The following is a 24180-nucleotide window of genomic DNA, read 5'->3' on the forward strand; positions in this document are numbered from 1 at the left end:
AGCAGAGAAATGTTTCCTAATGTCCAGTCTGAACCTGCCCTGGAGTAACTTCGAACCATGAGCTTTAGCCATCTGAGAGTGAGCTATCCATGTTACGCTAACCAAAGCTTCCAGTTGGTTTCCTGAGATGCTCAAGGAATTCTGAGTAGGACTGCAGCATTTTGTGCACCCAACCTTCCCGGTTCAAGTTAACAAAGAAAAATATTTAATGCAAATCACTAAAGGTAAACTGGGTTCTTTTTTAGGGCTGAAATACAAGAGCCAATTCCTTGCTAAAAGGTATTGAGAAACCTTTTTACCTATGCATGGGGGAGAATCTTGTCTAGAAAAAGAAAGAGTGAGATATTATGCATTTAGAGGGCAAATCCTATATTTTTCATAGTGACTTGCTGCTCCTGTAGATATTAATAATTGCTTCATTCTAAAGAGACAATCAGCCATCCAAGGGTTAACATCACTTCTCTCCACCTTCCTTTACAACTTAAAATTTAGGAACGTGTGCAGACTTATGCATGCAACAAACAAAGCCACGGCTTGCATTATAATCTCCTCAGGGATGGCCAACTGGGAAAGACAAATTTAGCAGTGTACTTCTGGCTTTTTTTACATAGTGTAATGCCATTAAACTCGACATGATGTAGACAATGAACATTACAACAAAATACTGATGCTGTTTATTAGATGCTTGACTTTTTTTGAGAGAAAACACATGTCACATTTGTTTCAGACAACCGCATCAGGGTCCCACAGCTCTGATTAAATATGTATCCTTTGTTCAGCTGCATCAGAGTCAGTTTTGGCCTACAAACACATTTCGTTAATATTTTAAATAGGAAAACAACAAAGAGAGGAGAAATTAACAGTTGCTGAACTTCTCCAATTACTGCTAATCACATTTACACCCTGGGGTTCGCAGAATTAGAAATCAATTGGTGGCTTCCCCTTTCTACAGCAGGCAGTAAATGTGACAATATAGGAAAAGGACTAGAAGACATCTCAATTCAGCTGGATCCCCTTGTAAATATCCTCCAGTGAATTTATTGCTTTGGTGTTTGATGTGACACAAAGATTACATGGCATCATCTACTAAAATTCTAAAGCATTCTGTGATTGAAAAAAAAAAAAAAAGTTAGTATCATTCTTTTATATATATAAATATATTTTTCTTTCCATTGACACTGAGGCATTCAAAAATTATATCCCAAGCAAAAGTCTGCAATGAAATCTTGCTGGAACATTTGATGGTAAACTACTTTTTGCTTTCATCATTGTGAAAAATGAGTTCTAAGAAAGCACTGTTCCAAATATGATGCTCTCTGATTTGTTTTATGAAGAGGAGAACACTTTTCCAACATCTGATGGTAATTTAGCCAAACTAAATTGGTAAGAGAGTTACTGTCAGTGTCACTTAGTATGATCTCTAATTGAAGAGTTTCTTCTTAAGTGTTTAGATAAACTCAAATTGGCCATGTACATGTTTTGAACATCATAAATGATGAACCAGCAGGGTCAAGAAGTCCAAAGCTGCTTATGATTCCTTAATCTGGGAAAAGCCTTAGCAGGGGGCTGTCAAAGCACATTTTGCAATGAGTGCATGTAAACGCACATGTGCTTATAAACACATGGCTGCAGAGCTAAGCTGGTATCTACTGTTTCTAATTGAAGGTGGAAAGAAAGAAGATCATCTGAGCAGAAATCAGTACTTGGGGAGAGAAAATAACCCTGTGGACAGTTCCTTGAACAAGCAAGCGGGAGTCAGGAGAATAAATTAATGTGTGTAGCAAAAGGCTGATATGGAAGAAAACACTCATCCAGCTGAGCTTTTTGATTTTTCAAAACAGATCTGAAATTCCTGTTTTCTAAGATAATACACAGTCTGAAAGGCTTTTACAGAGTTCATCTGTGCATGTGTTTTTACTCTTTATCAAAACCAAGAAGCAGAATGAAGTGAAAAACAATGATGAGGTGAGGAGAAACGATGAGTCGATCAGACCTTTCTAATCTTGAAGATCAGTTCATGTTTGTGGTAAATTTAAGGAAAAACAAAAACAAACAAACACGCACAAAAAAAAACAGGCAACTTCTTCGTCCATTTGAGCAATTTCATCTTTTGCTCAAGAATAATACACTTCATTGTAGACCTTCTCTTACACTATTCCATTAATGTATCTGTTGACAAAATTCAAAGGATTTACTCAGCAAAAGATCTCATGAAGTATTCAACCAATTACATATTTTTAATACTATTTATCTAAAAATTTCTCAATGAGCAGCAGTGACATCTCCAATAAAATAACATATATGACAGATATTCCTCTGCAATTTAAACAACACTTTTTAAACAGGAATGTTCTTGTTTTGGAGGCCAAGATTTTATGTGATCCCTGAAAAAAAAATAGACAACTGACTTTTTGTGAACTCAGAGAATTTCAGAAAAACAAAAATATCATCATCAGGCATATTTTCTTGCATCAAACCATTCCTTTTTCCTCCTGTGTTACAAAAAATAGCAGGTTTTTGCCATTAAGAACAAAATGAAATTGTTAAAAAATATTTTACCTGACTTTTTAATAGTAATTGAATTTACCGTCACTGATGTTCTCATATTTAAAGACTATATATTGGATCCATTATAGCATTTTAATTACATGCATAGTTACATAGATTTTACTTTTAATCTTGTGCAAAGAATAAATAAATCTCAGAGAAACTGCTAAATAGTTTAAAGTCAATGTGATTGAAAGTTCAGATGTTTACTAGTATTGACACTGGAAGGATATCCTGCATCATGTCTGAGAGTAGTGAGACATTTGGCTGTTCTTACCCAGGAACAGGACCACTCCAATCAGCAGCCAATTGTCAAAACAAAACCTTTGAATTCATGGGTCTGATCCTGGCAACTGGCACAAATCTGAATGAGCTCACAAACCCTGTGGGAGGAACACTCTTTCACAAAGCTTGGGTTGATGCCATAGAGGACCATAGACCTGATGACTTTGTTTTGTTAATGACCCTACTATTCTCTCAGGAGCAATATTAGTGAGTATTATGAGTCAATGCTTTCTAGTAGTAGCTGTGTTATTTATATTTTGGATTAGAGCAATGAAATGGTCAAAACTTTAAACTTCAGCTACGAAAGCAGAGAGCTGGTGTGAAAAGTTTTTTACCCAAAATAATTTTTTTTTTTTTAATCATGTTACTATCAATGCAAGACAGTGTGTTGTTCACAATGAGTGTGCCTCTAATACAGCATATCCTGTTTGTGATATTGTGTCCTTGACGAGACCTGACACCTTGGCAGGATTCTCCTGCTGTTTTTATAGAAGGTTCCAGAACGGTCAATAAATAAAACTAACTATTCTCCACACATATTAAACTGGAAGATTTTATAGACAGTAACTTCACACACAATCAGAGCTAGGTCACTGCATTAAGTACCAATAATCCCTCTTTTCAAATCATTATTCCATTATTGTGATACACACCTCCTTCCTCCCCTTTGCAGCTTTTTCCAGTACTACCTACTTTGAGAGAGTACTTGGAGGCACAGAGGATGTATGCACACTAAGTGACAGAGTGAAATATGGGTATATCCACACCAGCACCAAGCTTAGCAAACACATTCTTGGGGGTAAAGAAGCTCCATGAGCTTGTCCCATTACTGTCTAATTGAGTGATTAGAGATATATTTTAACAGTTATGATTTAAATGTGGCCACCTTCTGTATTTGTTCTGCGTTGCATGAGCTAGATGGCACATTAAAAGATAAAATCCACAACCTAATTGTCTCACAGTCCAAACAGATAGGTCACTTGCAGGATAATTCAGTACCTTGCCCTCTTCCCTTTGTCTAGGCAACCTTCTGTTTTCCTCTAGTATACTGGGAATAGATTTCCTGCTTGGCTAATTAGCTTCAAACTGCCTTCTACCGTCACATCTTCAAGCTTGCCCCTTAGATATTATGTACATGTTAGTGAGATAATGAGTACAGATTTCAGATTCTCTGCATTTTCCAGGTGGAAGAACTGAGACAGGGCAATGTTAAGGTTGGGATTTGCCTTACCTAGCTTTAAAACTCTCAGAGTTAGATCCCTGAGGTAATAATTTTAGGTTTTATTCATAAAGCAGCTACAGAAGGAAATTTTTCAACCTACCTTATGGTGAGATGAACTGTCTTCCCCTACTTTTATTAATTACAAAAGTCTATCATTGTTAGAGTGTAAATACATACCTTTACTGTAGGTAGATTAAAATGTCTTCAAAGCAAGTGTGAAACTGAGATGGTAATTTATGCTCTTTGACAGTACTTCAATGCAGACATTTTCTCAGATACAGTCATTCTGTTAAATTTTACCTATCACCATTCTTTGGGTGCAAAAAGATAGTTCTTAAATATATCTTAATGTGGATGTAGCTTAATCCACTAGGATTAAGGCAAATCAAGTTATAAAGTGAGTAGGTTATTTTTAGATGATATTATTATCATAAGTTATTACAAAGGAAAATAAATGTTGGTAGGTGCCTTGTAGAAGATATGAAGGAAGCCAAATGTTTGCATGAAGGTACCTGTACTACAAATGACAACAGAATAATTAGTGAGATTTACTGTACTATAAAATTAAGCACAGTCAAGACCACACTCTGGCAAGAAGGGAGGATGTCATGAAGAGGCTGCATACTTATTGTTAAGGTCTTTTACCCAGCAAACTCAGGAGACCTCCAGTTCTCTTTTAAGAATCGTCTCATATTTCAAATCTTAAAACCTTCAGAGGAGGCACTTGGGACAGTAATTTGCCAATGGCCAATATCATGTCAGGGAAAATTCTAACAGTGTTCTGGTAGAGATTTAAATAGTGACTTGTTTTGTCTGGAATTAGCAGTAGTATCTTAATGAGAAAGCAAAGGCTAAGCAAATTATTCTTATATCTTCTCATTATCATTCTAATTTATTATATTACATCACCAACATAGTATTTATTGTTAGTGATATACCTCTTGGTGATGAGGAACAGATCACAAAGACATAATTGTGTTGGTTTAACAGAAAATTAGTTAATTTTCTTCATGTAGTTAGAAACTTTTCTTTTTCATAGCTAGCACTGTCATTATTTGAACTTAGTTTGAGAACTAGAGGTAACACCCCCTCACAGAGCTAATGTTTTTAATTGCTCTGGTCTGAGAGACAAGGATGTTCTGAGCACTCTGCCCACAAGTGTGACACATCAAGGAAGTGGGGCATGGATGGGGCAGAGCTCAACAGACATCCAGACTGATCAATAAGAGTGTTCCATCCCCTTAGCATCATGCTTCATATTTAAGGAGAGATGAGATATTTCAGTCTCTTTCTCAGGTGCTCTCTTTCTCTCTCACATTCTTCTTCACCCTTTTTGTCAGAGCCAGGGGAGTTTGGCTCAGGATGTTTAGTTCGGCCTTTTGCCATGTTGAGGAGGCCTCTGAGCATTTCTTTTGTTATTTTATTAACTGTGTTTATCTCAATCCAAGTTTCTCCCTTCACTTTCGATTCTCTCTCCTATTAGGAGGGTGGGGAGGTGAGTGAGTGAGTGAGCAAGTGAGCAAGAGAGCGAGCGAGTGACTATTGTGGTTGTATTACTAGCTCGGATTAAACCATGACAATGATATAACCTCAAAATTAAGCCTGGAATTGAAATCATATCTCTTTCAACACAAAACATGCTTCTGTCAAAAGAGATTCCATAGTTGCTGGTCAGTCTTAAGAACCACATTTTAGAAGCACAGAAGCAGGAAATTCCAGTGTGTTTTAAGTCAAGTAAGCAGAGCAGAAGACCATCTTGGCTGAGGAAAAAGAAACTGTATGATTTCTGGAAGCAAGGTCAGGTATTGCAGGAATAGTATTAAGCTGTATTTCATTTATGTAGAGAAAAGACACAAAAGGTCAAAGCTCAAGTGGTGTTCAAATTGTCCATTGTTTTTTCAGAGAACAAGAAACATTTTTTTCAGTAAGTTAATAGCAAGTAGTGGTCCAAAGAAAACATTGGACTGATACCTGTTGAAGACGGTCATCTGATTAATAAGGATGAAGAAGAAGTGGAGCCATTCAATGCATTTTGCCTCAATCTTTAATAATACTGATAGAATTTGGGCTTCCTGGTTCCCTGTGTTCGAGGACCATGAGTGTGGTAACAGTAACTTTCTATTTGTGGACATAGAAATTGCAAGGGTCCAGCTATATCAACTGAATATTCACAAGTCCACGGGGTTTGATGGGCTTCATCCCCAAGCACTGAAGGAGCTGGTCAAGGAACAGGCTTCCTGGAGAGGTGCTCAGTGCGCCAAAACTGCCAGTGTTTAAGAGGCATTTGGACAAAGCCTTTAAGAACATACTTTAATTTTGGTCAACCATGAACTGATCAGGCAGTGGGACTAGTTGATCATTGTAGGCTTCTTCCAGCTGAAGTAGTTTATTCTCTCCTTCTCTTCTCTTCTCTTCTCTTCTCTTCTCTTCTCTTCTCTTCTCTTCTCTTCTCTTCTCTTCTCTTCTCTTCTCTTCTCTTCTCTTCTCTTCTCTTCTCTTCTCTTCTCTTCTCTTCTCTTCTCTTCTCTTCTCTTCTCTTCTCTCTCTTCTCTTCTCTTCTCTTCTCTTCTCTTCTCTTCTCTTCTCTTCTCTTCTCTTCTCTTCTCTTCTCTTCTCTTCTCTTCTCTTCTCTTCTCTTCTCTTCTCTTCTCTTCTCTTCTCTTCTCTTCTCTTCTCTTCTCTTCTCTTCTCTTCTCTTCTCTTCTCTTCTCTTCTCTTCTCTTCTCTTCTCTTCTCTTCTCTTCTCTTCTCTTCTCTTCTCTTCTCTTCTCTTCTCTCCTCTCCTCTCCTCTCCTCTCCTCTCCTCTCCTCTCCTCTCCTCTCCTCTCCTCTCCTCTCCTCTCCTCTCCTCTCCTCTCCTCTCCCCTCCCCTCCCCTCCCCTCCCTTCCCTTCCCTTCCCTTCCCTTCCCTTCCCTTCCCTTCCCTTCCCTTCCCTTCCCTTCCCTTCCCTTCCCTTCCCTTCCCTTCCCTTCCCTTCCCTTCCCTTCCCTTCCCTTCCCTTCCCTTCCCTTCCCTTCCCTTCCCTTCCCTTCCCTTCCCTTCCCTTCCCTTCCCTTCCCTTCCCTTCCCTTCCCTTCCCTTCCCTTCCCTTCCCTTCCCCTCTCCTCCCCTCTCCTCTCTTCTCCTCTCTTCTCACTTTCCTTTCATCCATAAGTTTTCCTTAAATTCATTCAGAATCATGAATTAGTCATTCTTGAGGCTCAGTATACCCAGCCTAGGTTGACCATTGGTCTAATAATGCATGAAACAAAAGGAAACAAGGGAACAATTAAAAAATAAATATGGGGATTACAGAAGTGGTTACTAGAAATTGAGTGGAGTGTGGTGGACCAGAAGGCCTAAAAAAAACAAACCAATCCAAAAGAAACAAAAAAAAAAAACCCAAGCATGTAGCTGAGAAAGTAACTGATATGACAAAAAAAAAAAAAAAAAGGAAGTTCAGGTGAAGAAACAATAACAAAATACTAATAGAAGTAGCTGCACACGCCCTTAGGGTTAGTTGAGTCGTGTGAAGAAAAGACTAGTGTAAAGGCAAGTAAAGAACATCACTGAGAGAAAAGAGTAAAGAGAGGAAGGAGGGAAAAAAAAAAGATGTAGAGAAGCCACTGACTGTAATTCTTTATAATAATATTAACTGAGAATGAGAGATCATTATTCATTTGGACATTAAAATACCTGACTTCAGAGATCCAGTGTCTTGCTTTTCTACCTACAAGTATTAATGACAAAAATGCTTTCTAAAAAAATACCTTTAAAGTAAAAGGATGTAAAATATTCACAAGATTCTAGTAGAAAATTCTAGAATGTGCTGCATTTGTAAAGAAAATGTAGACAAAAAAAGTCAGAGCATTCTGACATGTGAGGATAGAAATGTAACTTCTATTAGGGATACATATTAAAGCACAACTTCTCTGAGACTAGATGATCTTAGGAATGGGTACTTGTGAATAAATTACAAGACCAACATTATTCAATAAAATATATCCTTGTCTTAATCCATAACACATTGATTTCCTTTCATGAACTACAGAGAGTTTTGGATTAGTCCTGGATGGAATAATTTGACTCCATTTGCAAGTAACTCCTGAAAAAACAAATTAGATACAATTAATGAGATCACTTATTACAAATTATTCATCCAAACCTACTTAAAATCTAGTAAGGCACTTTTAAATCAACACTAGATGTGTTTAGCTTGAGACTTGAATTTTGAGGGCTTCCAAGTTTCTCTGATGTTCAACTTCACTAGAAACCAAGGGTGAAAATGAAAATTAACTAGTAATGGAAACTCCATTTTTTTCCCCCTCAGCTCAGTTCTCTGTTGGATAAAATGAGATTTGATTGTTTTGAATAAACAAAAAGAAAAATGTAGAGCTGAGAAATGGTTTGCTGAATGTGAAACATAGAGGTAAACCATGTAATTTAACATTAAAATCTAACTTAGATCTGGACTGTGGAGAGTAGAGTCTTATGAGTTAGATCATTGGTGTCTTCATTCATTTTAGCAAATATATTTTCTAGGTGGGAACATTTGCAAAGAGGCAGGAGTGTTCACTGGCTGGTGGCTTGCCTGAAATAGCTTTGAGGCAATTATAAAAGTTTCCTTAAAAATTAGTATTGGAGCTTCCAGCTCCCATAGCTCCTTTCCACTTCGTTGTTCAGGGATTGTGTCAGAAAACCAACTGCACTGTCCCCTTCAGAAGCAGGTGCAACAACCAGACAATAATCCAATAAAAATCCTATTAGCTGTGTCTCCATGACATTCCTGGTATCCATGGGACCCACAATATCTTTAATGCAGACAATAAATCCAGACCATTTCCTCCTTCAATTGCTCCCAATATGGCTTCACTCCTAGCACTGTTCAGCTAACCTTTTGTTGCCACATTTTCTCATGAATGCTGAATCACTCTTTAATCTCTACAATGAAACAAGTGGAGTCCCCACTAAGTGAAACACATCTGTCAGGTTTAGTTATCCGAGCGCTATTGCATCCAGGTGCATTTCTGTGGATTACAACCAGCAGAGACTCAGCACTAGCTGTAAAAATACCAGTTCCAGGTCTGCAAAGTTTGGGGAAAGCTTTGTGGCAATTACTGTCTGACCAAAACATGACAGATTAAACCCAAAGTGACCAGACCAGAGAGTACATCACTGGGTTAAAAGGATGTGTGGATAGGAGATATACAGTGAGTTAAAACAAAATGGTGTGAAACTGAAGCCAGGAAAATAACTGAATCCAAAATGCAAACAAAAGAAAAACAAGGACAAATGCACAAAGGAGGTGAACTGAAAATACCTTATCTTCTCAGATTCCATAGGAGCTATGGATTGTCATGGATGTTCACTTACTTATTGCTTTGTTAATCACAGTAGCTGAATCCAACCCATGAATTAACTATGTGTGACAGTATGGGACAGTGAGACACTGTTAAATAAAAAGGAAATTTACTGTTTGGACCTACCACTGTGGATGGCCCTGTGGCAATCCTCACGGTAAGACTCACCTCTTTTGCTAGTAGAAGAGACCCAATGAGCAGTGCCCATGTACACCAAGAAGTTAAATCCACCACTTGATGCCTTCATTACCAAGTCTACAGGTTATCTGCTTGACAGTTGTAACACCAAGGGATGGATGAGAGGCAGAGCCTGGAGTACTTAGAGACGATTTCAGTAGCTGGCCTTTCAGAACAGCAAATTATTGTCTTTCATCCCAGCAGATCCTGAAGACTCCATGCCTGGTGACAGATTTGCTGGGATGGAAAGCCAAATTGCAGCTTGGTTATTTGCAGTCTCTTCCCATTCTCTCAGAAAGTTTTAAGTTAAAAGGTTTGAGAGAATTTATTTGATCGCTGTCTTTATATGAATGCTTACTCTATAGAGGATCCAGGTTTTAATATGTAGTTAAAAGAACCAACAAGTGATTGTGAATAAGTTAGATAAAAGACAGGAACACACATAGGCGACTTAAAATTCTGTGTACTTGCTGTATACTTTGATTACTTTTTTGTGGCTGGCTGTTTAGAATTGCACATTGCTTATAGACCTATTTCCATACAGGTTTTGTCATATGCTAGAATTTTGAGGGTAACTAAGTAACTTCTGTGCTCTCTTTCCAGCAGCAGCAGCTCAGCAGCTCAGCGTAAGAACAACCATCTGTGAATGAAGAGAGGGTGGGAGAGTTCCTCATGGGGCAGAGGTATATTCCCCTAGAAATGTCACAGTGTAATAAGCCATAATGCTCATTATACATAGTCTATTAAGTTATCTCTGTGACTGCAGGCACAGAAGCAGTGAATATTTGTCCAGTGAGGCTGCCTCATGGTGCTCCTTGTCCTGCTCTCACCTAAACCAAAAACAGAACCTGCACCAAGAAGCATATAAGGATCCTTGAAAATGAGTGGAAGTCTGGCCTTGCAGTCTTCTTGTATTCTCTATTTGAACACTTTTGTGTAGACAGAGAGAAGCAATTACAAATTGCAGCTCAGTTCAGAAAACAAAGTTTTCCCAAGTTCAGAAAGAAATAATGATTATTGACATCTGCCAAATCCATGTATAAAATGAAGCATTTCATTGTTTTGGTGATTTTTTTTTAATTAAAACACGAGGATTTATAATTTAATACTTACAATTCATTTGCACAGGAGGTCAGAATTAAGACCACACAGAAAACCTGAGTTCTTGCTCTCTATTAAGTTCAGTGTAATGATCATTACTATATTAATAGTAGTTTTTTAATGTAGTGCTTAAGACAAAAGTAAGTAGTGGACTAGGTGCTGACTAGGCATCTGAGGGGGCATTCTCAATTCCAAAGACCTTTACAAGCTGAGACAGACAGTTGGAGGGACTGAACAGGAAAAGAGATGTCAGCAATGAAATTGGTTTGAATACATGCACAGTGCTTACATTGCTGAAGTGCTAGAAGATGTTGTCTGGGGATCAGAAAACCAGATCAGACATTCTTGATCACACAGGCTACATGATTCTTATATTGCCAGCAAGTCCTTTCTAAGGGTGTGAGGATCCTATCCTTCTCCTGTTAGAGGGTGGTCCTGAACTCCTGTTCTTAATTGTTGTTCCTGTTATTACCAGCTAAAACTTAAATGTGGTCAGCTCATACACGTTTCCTGTGTAACTTGTCCTTTCAGTTCTATTTCTGTACTCCTTAGAGACTGCAGTCATTTCCCTGTCACATTTGTTTTCACTGGGCTGAGCAATCCCATGAAATTTTATCTCTGTTTGTTCAGTAGCTCCTCTTTCTGAGAGCTACTCTGATCCCTTTTCTAGTCCTAGTCCCTCCTTTGCATTGCTTTTGGAGGTGAATCACATCCTTTGATCACAGGGGGAAGCATAGTGACAGAAGATGAGGGGAAGGCTGAGGTACTAAATGCCTTCTTCACCTCAGTTGTGCTCCAGGTACCCAGCCCCCTGAGCCGGAAGACAGGGATGGGGAACAGAATGAAACCCAAATAATCCAAAGGGAAATGGTTACAGACCTGCTACACCACTTGGACACCCACAAGTCTATGGAGACAGAAAGGATCCATCCAAGGGTGCTGAGGGAGCTGGTGGAGGTGCTCACCAAACTACTTTCCATTGTTTATCAGCAGTCCTGGCTAACCAGGAAGGTCCCAGTTGACTGGAAGTTGGCAAATGAGATGCCTATATACAAGAAGGGCTGGAAGGAGAATCTGGGTAATTCCAGGCCTCTCAGTCTGACCTTGATGCCAGGGAAGATCATGGTGCAGATCATCCTGAGTGCCATCACACAGCACATAGAAGACAACCAAGAAATCAGGCCCAGTCAACATGGGTTAATGAAAGGTGGGTCTTGCTTGACCAACCTGATCTCCTTCTGTGACAAGGTGACTTATTTAGTGGATGAGGGAAAGGCTGTGCATGTTGAGTACTTAGGCTTCAGTAGATCCTTTGGCACTGTTTCCAGACGCGTTGTCCTGAAGAAGCTGGAAGCTCATGGTTTGGATGATTGTACTCTTCACTGGGTGAAGAAATGGCTGGCCAGCTGAACCCAAAGAGATGTGGTGAATGGATTCAAATCCAGTCAGCAGCCAGTCATGGGTGATGTTCCCCAGGGCTCAGTATTGGGGCCAGTTCTGTTTAAAGTCTTGATCAATGATCTGGATAAGGGGATTGAGTTTGCAGACAACACTAAGTTGGGCAGGAGTGTTGATCTGGTGGAGGGTGGGAAGGCCATACAGAGGGATCTGGACTGGCTGGGTAGTTGGGCTGAGGCAAATTGTCTGAGGTTCAACAAGGTCAAGTGGCAGGTCCTGCACTTGGGTCACAACAACCCCAGGGAGCACTACAGGCTTGGGGAAGAGTGGCTGGGAAGCTGCCTGGTAGAAAATAACCTGGGGTTGTTGGTCAACAGTGGCTAAACATGAGCCAGCAGTGTTCCCATGTGGCCAAAAAGGCCAACAACATCCTGGCGTGCATCAAGAATAGTGTGGCCAGTAGGACCAGGACAGTGACTGTGCCCTGGACTGGACACTGGTGAGGCTGCACCTCAAATCCTGGGGTCAGCTTTGGGTCCCTCACAACAAGAAAAGCATTGAGTTGCTGGAGTGAGTTCAGAGAAGGAAACAGAGCTGGGGAAAGGTCAGGAGAACAAGTCTTATGAGGAGAAGCTGAGGGAACTGATGGGACTGAGCCTGGACAAAAGGAGGCTGAGGGAAGACTTTATTGCTGTCTACACTGACCTGAAAGGAAGTTGTAGCATGGAGGGTTTTGGTCTCTTTTCCCAAGTAACAAGTGATAGGACAAGAGCAAATGGCCTCAAGTGGTGCCAGGGGAGGTTCAGATTAGATATTATGAAAAAATTCTTCACAGAAAGGTTTGTGAAGCAGTGGAACAAGCTGCTCAGGGAAGTGGTGGACTCACCATCATCCCTGGAGGTGTTTGAAAGACACATAGACGAGGGTCTCAGGTGCATGGTTTAGTGCCTGAGCTAGGTTGTGGCTGGACTCAGTTGTCTTGAGGGTCTCTTCCAACCAAAATTATTCTATTGTTCTATTTTATGACTCTATGGTTCTAAGACAGGCTACTGGGCTGTCAAAAGTGTAATAGTCCTACTTTTTATAATCCTCACAGATAATGATACTTTATTAGTGAAACCTAGAAGAAAACTGAGAGAGCAAGAGGTTAAGCCTCTTCCTGGCAACCAGATGAGTGGTGTAGTTGGACACCTTCATACTGAAAGAGGAAGGGATTCAGTGTTTCTTCCTTCTTTGCATGTGTGAGTGTGTGTGCCTGCACATGTGTGCCAACGATTGGAGGCACTGACAAAAAAATGTTTGCTTTGTTCTACTTTTTTTTTTTTTTTCCCCTGAGCTGTGGGGATAATAATTGTTCGGCTATTTATGCGAGGAGGATTTTTATCTTGGCACTCAGTGCATTTGAAAATGATGGACAGCAATAGCTTAAATATTTTTCAGGTAAGGTGTCCACCTGTCATTCAGTCAGCCCCTTTACATAAACTTAGCATTTGTCCAGGTTTTGTGTAATATGGGCCATTTTCATGCTATCTTAGTAGTATACACTGATATACATGGATGTATGTGGCAGGATTTCCAAACACAGACACACGCACACACATTTACTGTGTGAAGTTCTCTGACAAACTTGAAGATGAGAAGTGTTGGTTTGCTGTAAAATATTATTTCTTACTTAATGTGTAGAATGTACACAAAACATAATTCCTTTCTTACCTTCCCATCCTGCAAAAGGATCAGCAATGCCTTAGTGGTAACATCTTTAACACGGTGTTTACCTACACATACACTTTAAAATAAAAAAGTTCATTGTTTATAAAGCTTTGCAAAAGCTGTAAGATAATAATAAAAAATCTGATACTGAAACTTTAAATTCCTATTGTCATCCATCCTGATGATTTTTTAAGTTCATAGTTCTTGCATTTCGATAGCTGCCTTCTCTCAGTACTGTTGTTTCCCTCCCATATACACCAGAAACTGATAGGCCCAGCAAGATATTTCTTCAAACATCTTGCTAAGTATTCAACAACACTTTCATTAGTAGTAGCAGTAGCAGTATTTATGAGTATTAATATAAGCATTAGCATTAGCGTTAGTATTAGTATGCATCTGCTTTAGATTAATATAATCTTTGGATTCTCCATTTCCGGAGGCAAAGGTGCATTTTGTTAATAAACCCATCTCTCTACTACAGTTCAGATCTACCCAATGCTTTCTGATATTCCAGCAACAAAATTTTTGTGTTCTTCTACTTTGCTTACCATTTCTCATTGCTGTTCTTGTCTGTATTTGAATGATAGAAAGATAAAAAGCAACCAAATTAGTAAACACAATCAAAAGATACAGGGATCAAATATTTTTAATTGCTGAATAAAAAGAGTATGACATAACCTAATCAGAATAGGCCAGATGTTTAAGTGTTCAACTACTCTTATTAAGTCTTGACTTTTCAGGGAAGGTCAGGCTCCCTAAAATCCCTAATTAGCACCCTTGGGTACTCAACAAAATTACCAAGAAAATGCTTTGGGATTGAGCTCCACTGACCCATTTGTTCAAAACATCTCCAGACAAATGGTGTACTGTGCAAACCAGATTAATTACTTAAGGGCTCACTTTAGCTTGGAAAAAATCTTTGGTGTTGTATTTTCTCTGACTGAGGACATTAAAAAATACAGAAGTAATGCAAATAAGTCTGAGAGACATATTATTTTCCTTTTTATTTACACAGGGTGTTCCTACTGGCCCTCTTCCTCAGACAAACGCCTTTTGGTCACTTCTACCTCTGTATTACACTCCTTCCTTTGCAACCATCTAACAGGTAAATTCTACCACATCCACCCTGATACATAATACAGGTTCTTATGGCTTGGTATGTACACACAATCAGGTCTGGGATATCCAGACTCTTTTGTCTTTTCATCCAGGTTGGAGCGGTGCATCTGGCAGTCAGACCCTAAGAATATAACATGAAATGTAAGAATAAGAGGTCAAACCAAAGGCTTATCTAGCTCATTATTTATTTGTACCAGCATTAACAGCAGACTCTTAGGAAAATAATTTATATTTGAGCAATGAGGTAGTAAAATAGTACCCTTCTCTTGGTATAACATCCCTTTTCCACTGCCATATGAACTTTCCAAGCAGCAGCTTGTTTCTCTAATAATTAATATTTGACCGCCACAATATGTTCTGGCAATGTGTTAATAGTTTAACCACACATTTTATTACGAAGTAGTCCATAATCAGATTTGCTCTAAACCTACTGCCTGACAATTTCATTCAGTGACCTCTGATAGTTATTTTTTAACTGTGAAAACACTAATCATTATTTGCTATGTACTTTCCCCATAAAACATTCATGATTTTATGGACATTAGTCACAACCCACCATCTACTCTGGTTTTCTCATTTTTAAGCTGTTAAGACTGCAGCCTAGCATCTCCTCAAATGGAAGTCAGTCTGCACCACTTTACTTTTTGTACTATTCTCCCATACTGTTTCTGAGATTTATTTCAGATATAGACAATCCACATACCTATACAATTACTAGCGCTTTTTTGGTTTTGGTTTGGTTTGGTTTGGTTTTTTCTTATTCACATTTTATAACAATTTTGAACATGAGATGTTATTGTCAATGATGTTCAACACTGACCTGAAGATCTTTTTCCCAAGCAGTAATTCACCTCTGTGCTTTTATTGTGAACACTTTTTTCCCTCCATATGCATACACTTGGAACTTATCAGCAAAGAGTGTGTTTCAGCTTGGAACATGACACTTTCTCATTGCGGGGAGGTAAACTAGCCAAAATACATCTCAGTGACCAGAAATATTTCCACAGCTGAGCACAGCATTCCTCCTTGTTCTAGCTGACATGCTGCATAATTAGACAAAATGTAAACCCTATTGAGTTTTTCAAATTTCAATGCATTCAAGTTGTTCTTGATCTTGTTAGCTTTTTTCCCAAGGTCATAATAATGTTGTGGTGGGGAGGAAATGTCAAATAGGACTCAGAATTCTCCTTTTTATCCCATTGTTGAAACACAACCAAACAACTGTCTTTCTCTTTGGACAAAGACCAAAATCTGTGCTGATTCTTTTGATTAAGTTTTTATACTGGTTGTACATTAGGAACAATTTTCAAGATCTCTTTGAGACCTGCTGTGAGGCTCAGCAGATGTCTGAGAAGATTGACTCAGATTTTCTGTAGCAGATTTTATTTGTACTTAGCAGTGCAAATAAATTACGGGACCCTTAGAGATCTACTCACTCATTTCATTAAAACAGGGAGTACCATGGGGCTTTTGATGGAGTCTGTCTCCACCTGTCTCCTTTGCATGACTGACTTGAAGTCTAAGTGGAAGTTATAAAACCCTTGCTGGGCCTACAGGCACACTCTGCTTCTATGTTCAACCAGAACTGCTTCTGTCTTACCAGAGCAATAAGGTAATACTTTCTGAGCACCAGCCTTCGACAGAACTTTGAATGAGAAACCACTCACAAAAGACGAGAACACAATACACAAGTCATCTGAAGGAAATTAACTGAAAGTTAAAAGGGTTCCAATTAGATTCTCTGATACTTAAAAAACACACCAGCTGCAGAGCTATCCAACACGGATCTTTTCCTCCATTGCATTAACTTTTCCTTTCAGAGGGTGAACTTGACAGAGTAATTCTAGCCTTCATCACTGTTAGACTGGGTTTTTCCCATGCATTCTCAAAGAACCCACATTTACATTGTGAAAGAACTGTGTGATCACAATATACACCACAGCAAAACACTGGCAAGTAATTGCACAGTGAGATTCCTCCCTCCTGACTGAAGATACCTGCAGTATCAATAACTGCCTGTTCAAGTTATCTGGTTTCCCACCATAGGTGAATGAAATCTAATACCATTATCAATAGCATTCAGGGGTAAATTCCCCTGACTACATTTGTGTAACACTTCTGATGAGATTTATTATACCCTTAATTTCATATTGCACCCAAATAGGGACTACATAATGGGAACCTAGAAACCTAACTCAGACACACATGCACCATAGACACCTGAAGGCAGGTGAGAGAAACTGCAACCCTGGTCTCCAAACAGTCTCATCTTCTGAATAAATGTGAGATTTTGAAGGTCAGCCCTTGATGGAAGAGTGAGAAGTTCAAGTCTTCACTCCCCAAAGGTGTGACACAGGAAAGGGTGAGCCGAGACACTGAGGTTCATCTCCTGTCATCATGACACACAGTGCTTAATCAGCCCAGTAATGAGCAAATCACTTGCAATCTCCACTATTAAAAATATGCCAAAGTGAAATGACCATTCACAGAGTGAGCTTAATGTGTGGCTAAATAGAGACAGATGTACACTGAGGAGCCAAGGACTCCCTTTGAGGAAGTCCCGATTTCCTAAAGTTGGCTGTGGAAATGTTTATTTTAACCACCAGCCAACAGTACTATTAGTTTAAAGTATTTGGACATACATGAGTTTTTATAGGATTCCTGCAACAAGTATAAATGATAAAATGATTTATACAAAAAATGGAAGCAGCCAGATGTATATTTCCACTGTTTATCCAATTTACTCACTGTTCCCTGAAATATGTTAATAATAAAGTCCTATTCCTTTTCTTCTTCCCATATGCCCCATTACTAACAAATAATGAGACTTTAACACTTTAATTAATAACTTCTGGTAAGTCATTTATCATAACATTAAATAGCATAAAGAGCTAATTAAGCTGCTCAGTGAAAATCTACTCTAACAGATGCCTACCTGTTCATACAAAAGTCACTCAGATTTTTAAGAAATAGCTAAACATCTTAAACATCTCCACTTAAACACCAGCCTTTTTCTGGTGTGGGTTTTGGTTTTTGCTTTTGTCAGTAATGCTGCAGTCATGAAGAAATGTAAATGAGGTCTGGAACAAGAAACTACTGAGCAAATCAGCTTTTATGAAATCAAAATACAATTCACACTTGTACTTAAGAACATTAACTCAGTCTCAGTTTCCTTTTACCAGGAAGTTAAATCTGGCAGAATCTTCCGATGCTCTGTGTAAAACAATTTCAATTTGCGGGCAGGTTTGAGAATCAGAATCTCACAGCTTCTGCTTTACTAAGGTGCTTCTTCCTTTCATCTTAACCTGAAAACTCTCTTCTTCCACATTAAAACCCAACATTCTCAGGAGAGAATTCTATGCAATTCTTCATATTACCACACTAATGCAATCCTTCCTGCTTCATGACTTAAACTAACCTTTTAAGTATTTGGAGTTGGGAAGGAAACACTCCTCAGGGCTACTTCTGTCAGAACTACTGTAGGCAGCTATCATCTCCTTTTCTCTGAAATACGTTACCTTGGTCACTCTTGAAGACAAGACTCTCTGAGGCACAATGACTATGTTCTCTAGAGTTCTTTACATTTCTTGAGAACAAGAACAAGAAAATAATTCCTTTTAAAATTAACTGAAATTTGTCTAAATATTCCAGTCAGTGGAAGCAACTGAAATGTGTTAGGAGTGGAAACTGAAAAAGTGATGAGTACTATGAGAGTTACAGTGGACTGTTTCCCATTTCAGCTGCATTCTGATTTTCCTATAACCACTTCCTATTTATTTCCTTGGGAAATAAATCAGTCTCTAGCAGGTTCACTTTTTTAACTTAAACATTTAGAATTATACCTGAACAAGACATAAAGCTAAAATAGCATTTTTCTAATTAAGTCTATCAAGTGTTTTTAGTAAGATGTCTATCTTGATTGCAAAGTTAGAACTTGGCTATTTAAAAGACATTTGTCTGAGTCAGTTCTTGAGTCAGCCTATACGTAAATCTTGACCAGACCTCAGCAAGGTTCCAGACATAAAGGTTGGGATATAACTGATCAAATTTAGGCATTGAAGATTCATCTGCCTGTGCAAAGACATCTACTATAGGATGTTTTAAACCATGCCCTTTATTCTGCTGACTATAAAGTGAGCTAAAGGTATTTGTCTAGTGAAGTGATAAAGACACTTGCTTTCTGGATACTTTTATTAAATCAGTTGAATGCTCCATTACAGGTATCACATCAGATTTTTTCCCTACAATCAGTGGAGAGAAAGAATAGTTTCAGAAGGCAGTTCATCAAATCCTAAAGTAAGTTCGATCAGGCTTTGAAATAACCTGTTTCTCTTGATGGACTGAAAAAGAACCTGAATAAACTAGTTCCACTATAATTTAGATGCCTAAAGCTGAAAGAAATGTATTTTCTGAGGGAACAGTGCTAGAGTAGCTTGGCAGATTCTCATGTTGAAGGGCATGTGGATGTGGAGGTGTCAGAGCCGGAGTTGGTGTCCCGCTCCTTGAGGAAGTAATCTCAGCATTGGCGGGTGTACACACCTCAGTAATACTGAGTGGTGGTAGATACAAATTGAGGAATGATGTGCACATTGAGGTATTTCAAGGCACAAAGTTCTACTGATTTTTTCATTACCTCAGCAGAGATTTGGGCTATCTGACCTGGTAGGTCTTCCTTTGAGCTGAAGATTTGACTTTCAGAGGTTGCCCCCAAACTGTATTATCCTGTGAATTCAGTCTATCATTGAGTGTGTGCACTTGAAAATTTTGCTTTTTCTGAAATACATCTTCTAGAAATTATTATGATTGATCATATGTAATTTTTCATTGCCTTAATTAGGTTAAGGAGCTCAAAAATAACCTTTTTTTCCTCCTTTGAAGCATGTAAGACAGCTTGTTAAAGCACAAATTATTAGTCTTTCAGTTGAAAAGTGATGTTTGTTTTCCTTCCTTTTGCATCTCTGTGACTAAATATGTGTATATACATCTGAAATATTATATACAACAATTTATGGGGCAATAATACTTTGTGGTTGCTCATTTTCAGGTCAAGATATTTTTGCCTCTACTCATGATTGCAAACAAGATGCAGTAGTTACTTAGACCAGTTGAACAACCTAGTTAAACATGAAAAAATATCCACTGCCTTTACAATAATTCCTTCAGTATCCAGGGATCTTCTTGTTTTTTTCAGAACATCCAGCAAGATTTCAGTGATACCAGCCAGACCAGCATCACAGTCAGTATAAGAACACATGTCATTCTCCCTTTCATACAATTGTATCAGTTTTATTAGCATAAGGAAAAAAGCAACCTTCATATATAGAAATCTCAAAGTTACATGCACAGTACATGGGGGAAAGTCACAGTTATGTTACAAGGTATGCATTGTTTCACTTGCTCTTTATAGAAGCGTGTTTGGGGTCATCCATTGACAACATTTGCAGTATGTATCCACAACTTCTCTGCTCTTCAACACAGGTGAATACAACCAAAGAAAAGATAGAACTCAGGGTTTTCCTTCCATGTTATGCACAGACGCTAGTGGGAACCTCTTCACAAACTTTCAGGCTGCCTGTATTAGGACAAGGGTCTGGGAGTGACCTCCTGCCAATGGCATGTAATAGATCTCAGCTAAACCATTTTGTGGCTGCATGATAAGAAACAAGTTGTGCCATTCCTGGTGGCTGTGTATGTATGAGCGTGTTCAAAAAATTCAAGATTTGCACCTGTACATTACAACACAGGGGAAAATTCGCATCAACTTTTTCATGCCTTTGCTTTCCTCCTCCCTTTTGTAAAACATGACAAGGAGAAAGGGGAAACTAAACTACTATTTCTCAAACTTTGAAAAAGCTGGATGGTATTTTCAAGCTTTGTTACACAGGAGGTTGAAAAAGCAGATAGGTTAAGGTCTATTTCTGAACTTAAAATCTATTATTTTCTGGTTCTGTCCAAACTGTAAATGAAAATTTTGATTCATTCCCACATTTTGACTATTCAATTAATGGAGAAAATATTTTTTTCTACATATCATACTAGATCTCTTACATTTTCCAATTACTCTTTGTAATTAGTATAATATTATTTAATAATTCTGTTGTAACTGTTAGCATTACTATTCAGTCAAGATATGCCACAAATCAGCCAGGCCTGAGACCTTTATTTTCCTCTAGTCCTCATATTTCTTATGTATCCAATTGTACTTTATGACATCAAAAATCTGAAGCCTGCAAAGTCTCTTGTCACAACTCTTAAAAAAATAACTTGACACTAGAGCTCAGAAAAGGGCAGGAGGAAGTGGAGCCAGGGGAGGGGGAGGAACACTGACCTTGGGAAAAAAATATCAGTTTGATTGAAAACAGGCTTTAAAATTGTCCAGGGTCAGCCCCTCCTCCCCTTTCTTTTTTCCTTGGTGTCTGCAATCGTATAAGTTGAGTACGAAAGAGGAAAGTGAAAAAGAAAAAGCCCTTTTCCCTTCCCATGGGGTGAGTTCCTGACTTTGCTGCGCACTTCACAGCCAGCCATCAATGTCTGATGGGGCTTGTCATCACCGAACCTCTGAATTAGCTAGAAACACATCCTTGTGTTTTGACTGGAGACAGATTGATTTCTCCACACTTGAAAGGGCTGTTTTTCACTTCCCAGCACCACTGGACAGGTTGCAAATCCTAACCCCAGCAATTAGAGAGCAAGTTTCAGGATATTAAGCATGCTGGGGAGGAGAGGTGAGATACGGTGGGAGATGGGGAGTACAAGGGGCAGGGGGAGCACTGAAGAGACCAAAAGGACTTCGAGTAGAATGTGATGACGGGACTGCTATCTGCTGCTGAGTGAATGTTAAATTTAATGTCACAGTATTATTACAGCATATTTGCTGCACTAATGTGAAACACATCTTTATGTTGATTCCTTTTGGGGATATGGAAATGCAACAGGTTTTTGAGAGAGTGACCTGCATTCTATTTAGATGCTACCCATTACCTAAACACAGAGAGGAAAAGACTCCTTTGTGTGTCCTGCTCTCAGCAACAAGAGGCAAGCAAGCCTCCATGCTCGCTCTGCATGCCTAGTGATAGGAAATCATACTCCATCTCACAGAGTTTTGTATTTCGGTTATGATTATTATGGGTTCAGAACACACCGGCAGTGGCTGGCCTTTCTCCTCTAATTACCATGCATGCACATTGCTTCCTATGCTCTGCAGAATAAAGAGCATTTTGTTTGACAGCTCCTCCAGCCTTCCCTGCTGCCTGCCACAAACCCAGGGAGGCTCTTCTGTTTCTTATTTTCATTTACCTTGGTGCTTCACACCCAAGATTTATCCAGACTCCACAAAGACTTCCAAAAGATGCAGTTCTCTGTGGAGGCCAAGAGTGATCAGTTAACTTATTTTCTTATTTACATAGAAACAGTAGAGATCAAATAAAAAGCCAGAAGTCCAGCAGGAAGGGAAAAAAAAAAAAAAAAAAAAACAAAAAAAAAAAACAAACAAAAAAAAAACAAACAACACCTCTCTTTTAAGGAGAAGGAGTGCTGAAATTTTACTGAATGACTCCAAGAGCAATCAGTGTCTATTTACACTAGCAACCTGCATCCAGCCTGCAAAGGCTTGTGAGCTCAACTGCAGACCAGAGATAGCTATGTAAACTCTCCTGCCAGCTGTTCCCCAATACTATCAATGGCTGAAACCCAGCCCTTTCCATCTCTACCGCCCCAAACGCAGAAGCTGCTTTCAGAGGGATTTTTAACCTCTTCTTTCAAGGTACCATCAAGTCTGCAGTGGAATACAAAAAACAGAGTCAGACAGGCCTGTTTGTACATTTACAAAGCAGCCTCAGAGATTCCTGAAAGATTGTTACGACCATATTTCACAGCACTTCGTATTGCCGTGACCTAGAAGCTCAGATATTCACCTTTGACCCAGGCATGATAAGAGGCATAGACAGCATTCCTCTGATAGTTAAGGTGGAAGAGTTACGATAGTGCACTGAGAGCAAAAGAAAGGGTGGCCCCACTGTGATTTAGGATTTGTAAGCTTCTTATGATGAGAAGAATTCACAATGAAAGATGTTTTATCATCGGGAGCTAAATCTTCCTGACAATGCCAGCTTTGTGCAGCCGTGGAATGGGCTTCCTCAAGAATAAACCCAGCAGGATGTGTCCCCTTGGGATACTAGTACCGGGGAGGAAAATCAATGCTTAGCACAAGAGCTCTTAATTTACACGCCAGGCAAGGGGCAGCTGCTGAAAGAAGAAAGATGATCTAAATGCTGAGATGCCTTTGTTAAACTAAAAAATACGGTGTACCCCTGATTTAGTTAAATTAGGGCAAATGTTTTGGTTGGGATTCTTGACCTGTGCTGGTGGGCAAGGCTCATGCACTGAAGCCTAATTTCAAATAATGGAAGGGATGTCCATAAAGAGAGTAAACACAGGGTAATTAAAATGGTACATTGCACACACAGGCAAATAGATGGTGTGCTGTGGGGATGCAGCACTCTTATACAATAACAGCTGTATTGTACCTACTCCTACCAACATGGAGAAAACAGTCCTTACCCCTGCAAAATATACAAACCCTTCAAGAAACCATGTCTACTTTCTTAATATTCTTTATCGTGGCCCTAGAAGCCAGTGAGCAATTCAATTGTCTGTGCCTCAACTTCCCACTCTGCAAAATTAATGTGATATTTTATGTTTAGATTTGAATCCTGGCTCTGGGTGCAAAGGGAGAGCAGTAGGCATTATATACCTTGACTTGAGCAAAGATTCTGACACAGTGTCCCAAAAAAGCCAAATTGCCAAGATATAAACTAAATAAAAATTCTATTATGAGTGTGGAAAATCAGCCGGATTGCCCAACTTATAGGGTGGTGGTCAGTTGTACAAAGTCCAACCTGTGGCCAGCTGCCAGTGACACACCTCAGGTATTGCTACTGGAGATAATAGTCTTCAAGCTCTTTACTGACAACCTGGACAAGGGAATGGGATGCCTTCTCAGCAAGCTTGTTGATGATGGACTGAGAGAGACTCACATTCTGGAAGGAAAAGCTCTTATTCAGAGAGAATTTAACAGCCTGGAGATATGGGCTGGTGGAAACATCCCAATGCTGAGTCAAGTATCTGGGATAGGCTAACCCCACGTAACAGGACAGGCAGAGTTAGATGATCCTCAGCAGTCCCTTCCAACCTGAATTATTCTGTGATCCAGTTCACAGGTGGCCTTTGAACCAGTAAGAAGAACCTAGCCAGGAGAGGAAAACCTCTTCCCTCATCCAAGT

The sequence above is a fragment of the Streptopelia decaocto genome (genome assembly GCF_964273445.1).
Source record: "Streptopelia decaocto genome assembly, chromosome: Z".
In the NCBI taxonomy this organism is placed as follows: Eukaryota; Metazoa; Chordata; class Aves; order Columbiformes; family Columbidae; genus Streptopelia; species Streptopelia decaocto.